This window comes from Monopterus albus, unplaced genomic scaffold (genome assembly GCF_001952655.1).
Source record: "Monopterus albus unplaced genomic scaffold, M_albus_1.0 scaffold675.1, whole genome shotgun sequence".
Lineage (NCBI taxonomy): Eukaryota > Metazoa > Chordata > Actinopteri > Synbranchiformes > Synbranchidae > Monopterus > Monopterus albus.
The window spans coordinates 18,400-26,924 of NW_018128555.1; the positions used below are offsets into that span (position 1 = coordinate 18,400).

At 37.9% G+C, this 8,525-nt stretch overlaps 1 long non-coding RNA gene across 1 annotated transcript; it reads left to right on the forward strand.

Moving 5' to 3' along the window:
* Window positions 1-328: 328 nt before the first annotated feature.
* LOC109953461 (uncharacterized) lies at window positions 329-1,492 on the forward strand. Its single transcript, XR_002273911.1, has 3 exons — window positions 329-507; window positions 1,149-1,176; window positions 1,348-1,492. It is a non-coding gene; the product is annotated as an uncharacterized LOC109953461 (long non-coding RNA).
* The last annotated feature ends 7,033 nt before the right edge of the window (window positions 1,493-8,525 follow it).

Sequence of the window (8,525 nt, forward strand, 5' to 3'; positions counted from 1 at the left end):
GCCCTCTGTTGCCATAAATTTTACCCTCTATAACACTTGTGAGAGATCTTCCATAATCAATTTATATTCAGAATGTGCAGAAGCATTCTAAGACTGATTGTTATTTAGAAACAGGGCCCATGTACTACCGGTATGTTCTTATCAGGCTCATTCTTCATGCCTGACATCCTTTTCAAGTCTGACGCACAAAACATATTTACATGTACCTCTGAGAATAGTCCACAAAGTTGCCTCCTACACCTGCGTAGCAGGAGGAAAACTATAAAACGTATCTTTTCATGAAATGTGAGTGTGCCAAAGGCAAGGGTCTGAGATGACAACAGTCAGATTTGGCTTCATAACACTGTTCATTTGGATGGTGTCCTCTGACACATGGCTCAGCTTGGACCTGTGCACTGAGCTCAGTCAAAATGGGCATGATGAAGAGACAAACAGCTTCAGCTCAAGTGGTTCAGGCAAAAACGCTGTTATTCATGCCAAAACAAAATTGCCACTGACATGTGAAAGGTGAGTAAATTCTTGGTAAATCACAATGTGCTCTGTTTTCTACATTTACTTCCCTTGAATCTTGCTCCTTAACTTGCTTTTTTGTCAGGGATGTACCCCAGTGCGGTTTCCCACAGATATCAGCAATCAGCTTGTAATTTAATGGTCTCTTCAGTGGGAAACTAGCCTGAATTACGGGGGCCTAAACATTACATTGAGACAATTACATGCTCTCTAGAGGAGCTTATTTGAGTCAGTTAGAATGAAGTAATTTTACTGTAACTCTAGACAAAGTAACAGTCTGCCAAGTAGGTTTATTATCCTTTTCACATTGCACTTTCAGATCTGAAGATGTTGTTTAACCAGTGTGAGTTTTTTTTCCTGTTAATTATAATTTGCTACATAATGTATAGTGATATTTGGGTCATTTCATGTTACTTGCTTAGATCTCCTGAAATGAGTATTACCTTAAAGAGGATTTTCGCATAGGACAGGATCACAAAAGACTGTACACTATTTCCTGGTGTGACTTTGAACTGCATGTTTTTTAATGACTCTGTGAACTTGTTACAAATATTAAAGAAGACTGTAACTGGAGAGAGGCATAAAAGTCATGTCTACAAATGTAAAATTCTGCCGTTTTTGATAAATTTCCTGTCTAGCACTGGCTGTGTTCTGCGACCTGTAAAGGTGAGCACCATATCTAAATCTTACAAGGAATCTTGTTTATTATATTATATGAGAAATGAAATCAGAAATGAATGTAGAACAGAGCTCCAACAGCTGCTTATTTTCTGCTCATGCCCATTTACTATAGAATATACTAATGATCTTATGTGTCTGTAATTTTCCTTCATACAGATAAAGACTGATAATCACAGCACATGTGTGAATTACAGAAGTATCTGTCCTTCATCAGTTCTCCTGAAATGTGCATCCCATTTCTCCCAAATCCTTACATTTGTTCTAATGGACCACTGGAAAACAGTGGGCTGCGTCTGTCAGACATGCAACTATGAGGTTAAATTTGTAGAATGTTTGTTGTGCAGAGAACGTGGACCTGCATTCCCAGGATTCTCCATCCTATCTGAGAGCCAAGTAAGCCTGATATTCTCAGAAGATTCAAAAAAGGCCAATGTCAAGATGTATTGTGTGCAGGACTGCATGTGCAACAGTATTTCTGTGCAATAGATTAATTCTGCCTCAGTCTCTCAAGTGTAGCATTTCACTGCAGTGTTCATCCCTGCAGAGTAATACATACAAACATGTAAAACCATGGCAAGTGCAGTATGCATTAGTTGTAGTTATGCTTAAAAGCAGGTAATACTATACATTTCACATTTTATATCCATAGTGGGATGTTGTAAGGACAAACATCACATCCACTCATAGACATACACCCTGCTGTCTGTGTTTATGCTTGATATGCACAGAAGTATTTTGAGCTTTGTGTCAGGTTTGCCCGGCTGCGCCTGTGTATTTTGAGCTTTGTCCAATAGAAGAGTTTAACAAATTTAAATAATTTAAACAGTTTACTATATACCATCATATTACTCACATGTATTTTCATGAATCTGTCATGTGGGTAGTAACAAATTTTTATATCTTGTCATCAGATGCCATCAAAGCTCTGCACAACATATTGCCAAAAGAAAGCATTTTCAACACAAGAAGGTACTATTACAAGAAAATGTTTCTATTTCATTAAATGCTGACATAAGAATTTAAAATGTTTTTTGTTTCTTTGTCTTCTTAGATTACATCATATGTACTGGATTCACAGACAAGGTGGACATTCATTGGCCTACAGTCACCAGCACATGGCTTGGAAGAGTTTTTTTGTTGGCTGTATTACTGCTTGGAATCTACATGACACAAATAATTCTATCATCAACCAGGGTCAGTCTTGCTCACAGTAGTAATGCCACAATGGTGACACATTTTACCATGACACTGCACTGTTTTTCACCATCATTTAGCATCGATCACATCCATCAACCGTCTCAGTGGTCCTACATGGCTATTGGGACCTCTTTTGTCATATACCTCTCTTGTGCTCTGAGAAGAACTGTACATGTGTTTCTTGCCTGCAGGGCTGCTTATGCTGTCCTGACATTGTTCTGTCCTACACAGTGGAAATTTAAGGCTCTGCCTGTAACTGTGTTGTTTCTTTGGTTGATCTTGAGCCCTCTTTTTACAAATAGGAATACGAAACACTGGTCGGAAGATGTACTTGTTGAAAGTACTGTGCAATCTACACTAAAATCCTGGACTCTTTTAGCCCAGATAGAACTACTGGCTACTTTGTACTGTATGTTTGTCTCACTTCCCAGTTTGCTACAATCAATCATCACTAAACTAAATTTTGTGTGTGTTTTCTTGCATGTGCAGCTAGTAACTTGTCTACAGAATTCAAGGGTACCTACAAAATATGTACTGGTTATTAAGATAAACAAGTTAAATTAAATGTACTTTTCAAGCATCCCTCTGTATCATTAAAGCTGGCATATTTTGTGCAAATTTGAATATGAACCTCTCTTTTTCCTTTTGATATTATGAAAAATAAAATGTACATTATTCATGAGCACCTACTCTGATTGGCTGGAGGTGAATAGGACCTAATGAATAATGCATGTACTCCTATGGTTGAGCTTTACCTCATGTAATGGCGCGTTCAGCTGCAAAAGTGAGATGGTATATAAAGATATATGTACCACAGTCTGATCCTGAATGGTAATGAAAAGAACCTGGGGCCTATTTCAAGAAGGCGGAGTCTGATCCTGAATGGTAACGAGAGGAACCTGCTGTTACAATCTAGACTTCAACTGGATATTTCAGAATGGTAGACAGTCATTTTTTCAAATGTAGCCGAGTCAGTTTATTTTTAAAGAACATTTAAACAACAGCAGTTGACCAAAGTGCTCTACATCATAAGGTACAATGAATACAACATCATGAAATAAACCAAGACTCTAATAAAATAATCATAAGAGGTAAACAAGGGTCAGTAGGTTATTGGGCTGAGTCAAAATGCTTGCACATACAGGTGGGTCTCAAGTGAGAACTTAAATGCAGCAAGCGAGGGGACTAGTCTAATCTGTAGGGGCAGTTCATTCCACAGTCTGGAGCCTATAATAAAGAAGGCACGATCACCTCTACATTTTTTCCTCAAAGCCGGCACAACCAAGAGTGTGTGATCAATAGATCTAAGGGCCCTAGTGGGGCAGTAAGGTTTAAGGAGCTCTGAGAGATAGTGAGGAACTAGACTATTCAGGGCCTTAAAGACTATCAAAAGAGTTTTAAATCATTCCCTGTAGGACACAGGTAACCAATGATGGGAAGCCACAATGGGGGTGATGTGTTCATTTCTACAGATACAAGTGAGGAACCTGGTAACTGCATTTTGGAAGAACTGGAGGCCGTTTAGCTAGGAGTGGGAGGCACCAATATAAAGAGAATTATAATAGTCGAGGTGACTGGAAATAAAGGCATGGATAAGCCCTTCGAGGATATTCCTGGGGAGAAAGATTTAACTTTAGACAAGAGGCTCAACTGAAAAAAACATGAGCTAACCAGACAGTTTATTGGTTTGTCCAATTTGAAATTGCTATCTATTATAACCCCCACATTTTTTTAACTGTCAGTCTATCAAAGGGTGCAGAGAGGTCTAAATATTTTTTTTTTAACTGTCAGCCTATCAAAGGGTGCAGAGAGGTCTAAATTCAAAGCAGGGGTTATGTTGGTGGCATTCAGACTAAAGATTAACAGCTTGGTTTTACTTTAGTCTAAGCTTAAAAAATTATCAACCTAACATGAGAATGTACAACAAAAATTAATTCATGCCAAGAATGGAGCCTTGAGGGACAGCATAGGACTGGGGAGAGGAAGAGGAGTCAGAATCACTAATGCTAACAAAGAAGCTTTTATCTGTTAGGTAAGAGCTGAACCATTTCAAGGCAGTACCTGAAATACCAATCAAATGCTCAAGACAGGATATAAGAATCTTATGAAGCTAGATTGAAGTAGCTCAAAGATGCATTGCCTGTCAATAATAACAGATTGGAGTTGTGCTAGCACCACCTTTTCAAGGACGTTACACAGGAACATAAGTTTAGAGATAGATCCAGGTTTGGTTTCTTAATACATGGCTGGACAGCAAGGGAACAGCCACAGAGGTAATAATACTATTTAAGAGTATGAAAATAGAAGGGCCAACTAGTTTAGCTTTAGCACAGCTTTTATCATTTAGCTGAGTAACGCCTTATAGTTTCTCAGCATAGCACTGCAAAGGGAGTGGTCTTATCCTCATGTATCTACAGTTGGTTGTAACATCACAACTGACAGTTTCAACACTGCTTAGTAGGCCATAATTTTAATAATTTGATTCTGATTCTGATTCTAATTTAAAGATCCTGTTGCTGTGGGGAGAGTTATTTTTCTTTTGAAAAGAGAAGACTAATAAAAAGATATATATTTCACTATGTGAAATTTATTATGCATTAACATATCAAAATTAGCATGTGCACATGGATCTTCACTGTTTAGGATAAACAGAAAAGACTGTCCTCAACTTGTCGGTATACAATATTTGTATGAAAAGGTACTACTATCTAATTGGTCAAAAACTGTTGGGGAGAAGCCGTGGTTTAGACTTAACTCTCTCGTTATTAGTCCCTCAGTCTGTCCTCCAATCGTCCTCTCTGCTCCAATGGTTGTGGACTGTGCCCTTAAAAGGGGAGGAATACCTATTCTGTCTTAATTTCTACATAGACACTTACTTCTTCCTTTGTTTCCAACTAACTGCTACATTTTAGGCATTGCTTTCCGGTTCCAATAAAACTGCTCTGCCTGTGTATGTGTGTAATGGTTCTACCTTTGAAGTTTTCTCCTCTTCCTGGCTTCAGATCTAATCTCTGTTTTCTAACCATAGCGACCCTATTTCCCTGGTCTCATCTGCCAGGTGGTGATAATAAAGTAACTGTGGACCCTCTTTGCCAAAACTGTAAACCTAATGAGATTCAGTGTTTTAGTGAACCAGTCCCTTTGATGTTAAACAGTGCTCCAGTTGGCTAACACTATAAATATTGACCAGTGATTCAGTGAACACATAGGGTGATATGTAACTACATAAACATAACTGTAAGATTAAAGTATATAGACTTATGTGTATTATATAATAAAAAAACCTTAACTAATTCTATTCATATCTATGTAAAAATAAAAATCACCCTAACATTGCTAACTCACTCTTTGGATTTCTTAGATGTTCTGAATTCACGGGTCATTTAACACACACCTTTGTTTATGCATTTCAGATGTCCAAATCATCTCTGATTCCATCATAGTCTTCCTTGTCAAATGAAGCAAAAATAACTAGCAAGGTAGTCCTCTACCATAACTAGAATCAGATATTGAGAAGAGATGCCTGTGTAAAGAAAGAGGCAGAATCAGTTATTGACCCATACGAATCACTTTTCCGACATCTTAACTCCCACCTTGAATGCAATACCACACCCACTGAATCTGGTCACATTAGCACTCAACCCTGGTTCCTGAAACACTTTAGACAGGTACTCTCTCTTTCTGATATTTTCTCAGGCCAATCATTCAGAATCAGCCTCTCTACATAAATATATATAAAAATATATACAGGTGCTGGTCATATAATTAGAATATCATCAAAAAGTTGATTTATTTCACTAAAATCCCAGATCACTTAATCAAGACCATAGACCGCTGGACATCTCAAGCCTATCTTCAACACATCAGATCCAAACCTCAGCCCATCCAGTCTGTCCTTTTTCAATAATAGGTTTTGGGGCTCTGTCAGTGCCCAAGAGCAGCGCAGACCTCCTTAGCCTTCTCCAAAACCACAAAGTACATTAGTGTCAGGGACCAAGCAGTAAGGCAAAAGACACAGCTTTTAAAGTTCAAAACAATGGGCTTTTTATTAACCCAAAAGTAAGGATAAATACAAACAACATCAATATCAACTAATCTGAGCCCTAAAAAAGGTCAACAGAATATAAGGAAACTCAAAAATACAGCAAACTGAACTGTCTGATACCTCGACAAAAGCCAACTGACCTAACAAGTAACACACACATGGGAACACATATAGTATATTTGCTGGCCAAACCAACAAAACACACAAGGGGTAGACCAAAGACACTATCAAAAAATCAGCTAATAAACACTAATCAGGCAGTCAGCTTTTTTAAAATATATATTCCTATGGCTCTATTATCGTTCCACACTCCAGCCCAGCAGGTGGCGGTAATTCACCTTAGGTTGGCTTGCAAACTGCCAATAAACACCATAAGAAGAAGAAGAAGAAGTCAAATCTTTCAGCTGAACCACTTCAATGGACCAGGAAACATGGTAACTCAAAATCCAATCTTTCAGCTGAACCACTTCCATGGACCAGGAAACATGGTAACTCAAAAGAAAACGTACACATATTAACAATACAAAATTAATCAACCCCTCACCCTCACAGGTAACGACGCTCACCGATACTGGGATACAACAACTCAGTCGTTAAGGGACATCCTTGGCCATCTAAAGACTGAAACACCACCGATGGGGATAAATATCTCTGACTCAATGCCAGTCGGGCAGAACTGACATTTTTTCAGCTTACTATGACCTGGATGACTGACATTGACAATAACGTGTCATTGGTTCATGGATTGGGATTTGATTTGCCATGCATATTCCTGTTCGACTACACTACATGGTAGTATGGTTTCAAGACACCATAAAATATAAAATAAACATGAACTTATGTCTAAGACCATGTTTCTTATTTGGCATGCCTGATTGTAACCTTATATACTCTCATAACACAAAATATAAGTAAACATTTAAATCATGCTGCAACATTCATGAGATGTGCTCTACAAATTCAGACAGATGTCATTTTTACATGGGACTGGTGCAAATACAAAATATATTGTGGGCTTTGGCAAAGTATGTTTTGGGGTTCACTGGTAAAGAGGTTCATGGGTACGTGGGTAAAGAGGGTGTGCTTGTGTAACTGTTATCTAGATATGTACTGTATATCTATCTAGATAGTTAATCTATACCCCTCCCCCTCTCTACATAAATATATATAAAAATATATACAGGTGCTGGTCATATAATTAGAATATCATCAAAAAGTTGATTTATTTCACTAATTCCATTCAAAAAGTGAAACTTGTATATTATATTCATTCATTACACACAGACTGATATATTTCAAGTGTAGTGAAATAAATCAACTTTTTGATGATATTCTAATTATATGACCAGCACCTGTATATATAAAAAATTCCCCACTCGCCCCCAACTTTGGGGTGGTCTTTTATTCCTTCCTTCAAGCTTGGGTCCTCTACCAGAGGCCTGGGGGCTTAAGGGTCCTGCGCAGTATCTTAGCTGTTCCTAGGACTGCATTCTTCTGGACAGAGATCTCAGATGTTCTCATGAGAGTAGTTTCCATGAGAGTTTTTCACTTGTGTATATGAAAGCATTTCACATGTGTGTGCGGTTTTCAGTATAGCATGTGAATGACAGGTTTTATATATGGATGTGAAAGGACAATTCCGGTTAAAGTCTCTAAGACTGTCTCTTCTTTTGTCAGTTTTCTGTAGTTTGCTTTTGTGTGTCACATTTCCAAAAGCTTACCTTTTTGTTTTTCTCTTAAAGTGAGCAACTTTTTGGATTTGGAATTAATACAGTTTCTAAGTGTTTTGATACTATCCATGCATACTTTACAAAAGAAAATAGAGAGTAGCTGCTCTCCACAGAGGTGTTATTGTTGTTACTCCACCTGTGCAGGCAAAGCTGGATTTTAGCTGGTGTTAGGTGAAAAGATAATGAAAAGGTGTGCGGAGCATTTTGATCTTCATAATGGTCTCAAGATATGGGAAAGTGATTTTGAATTATACACATGGTAGCCAGGGGTAGGAATGCAGGATTTATCAGGATCTAACACTACACTTACTAGAAGCCAAAACTAAAATATGAATGTTAAAACACTAAAAGACCATCCCTAG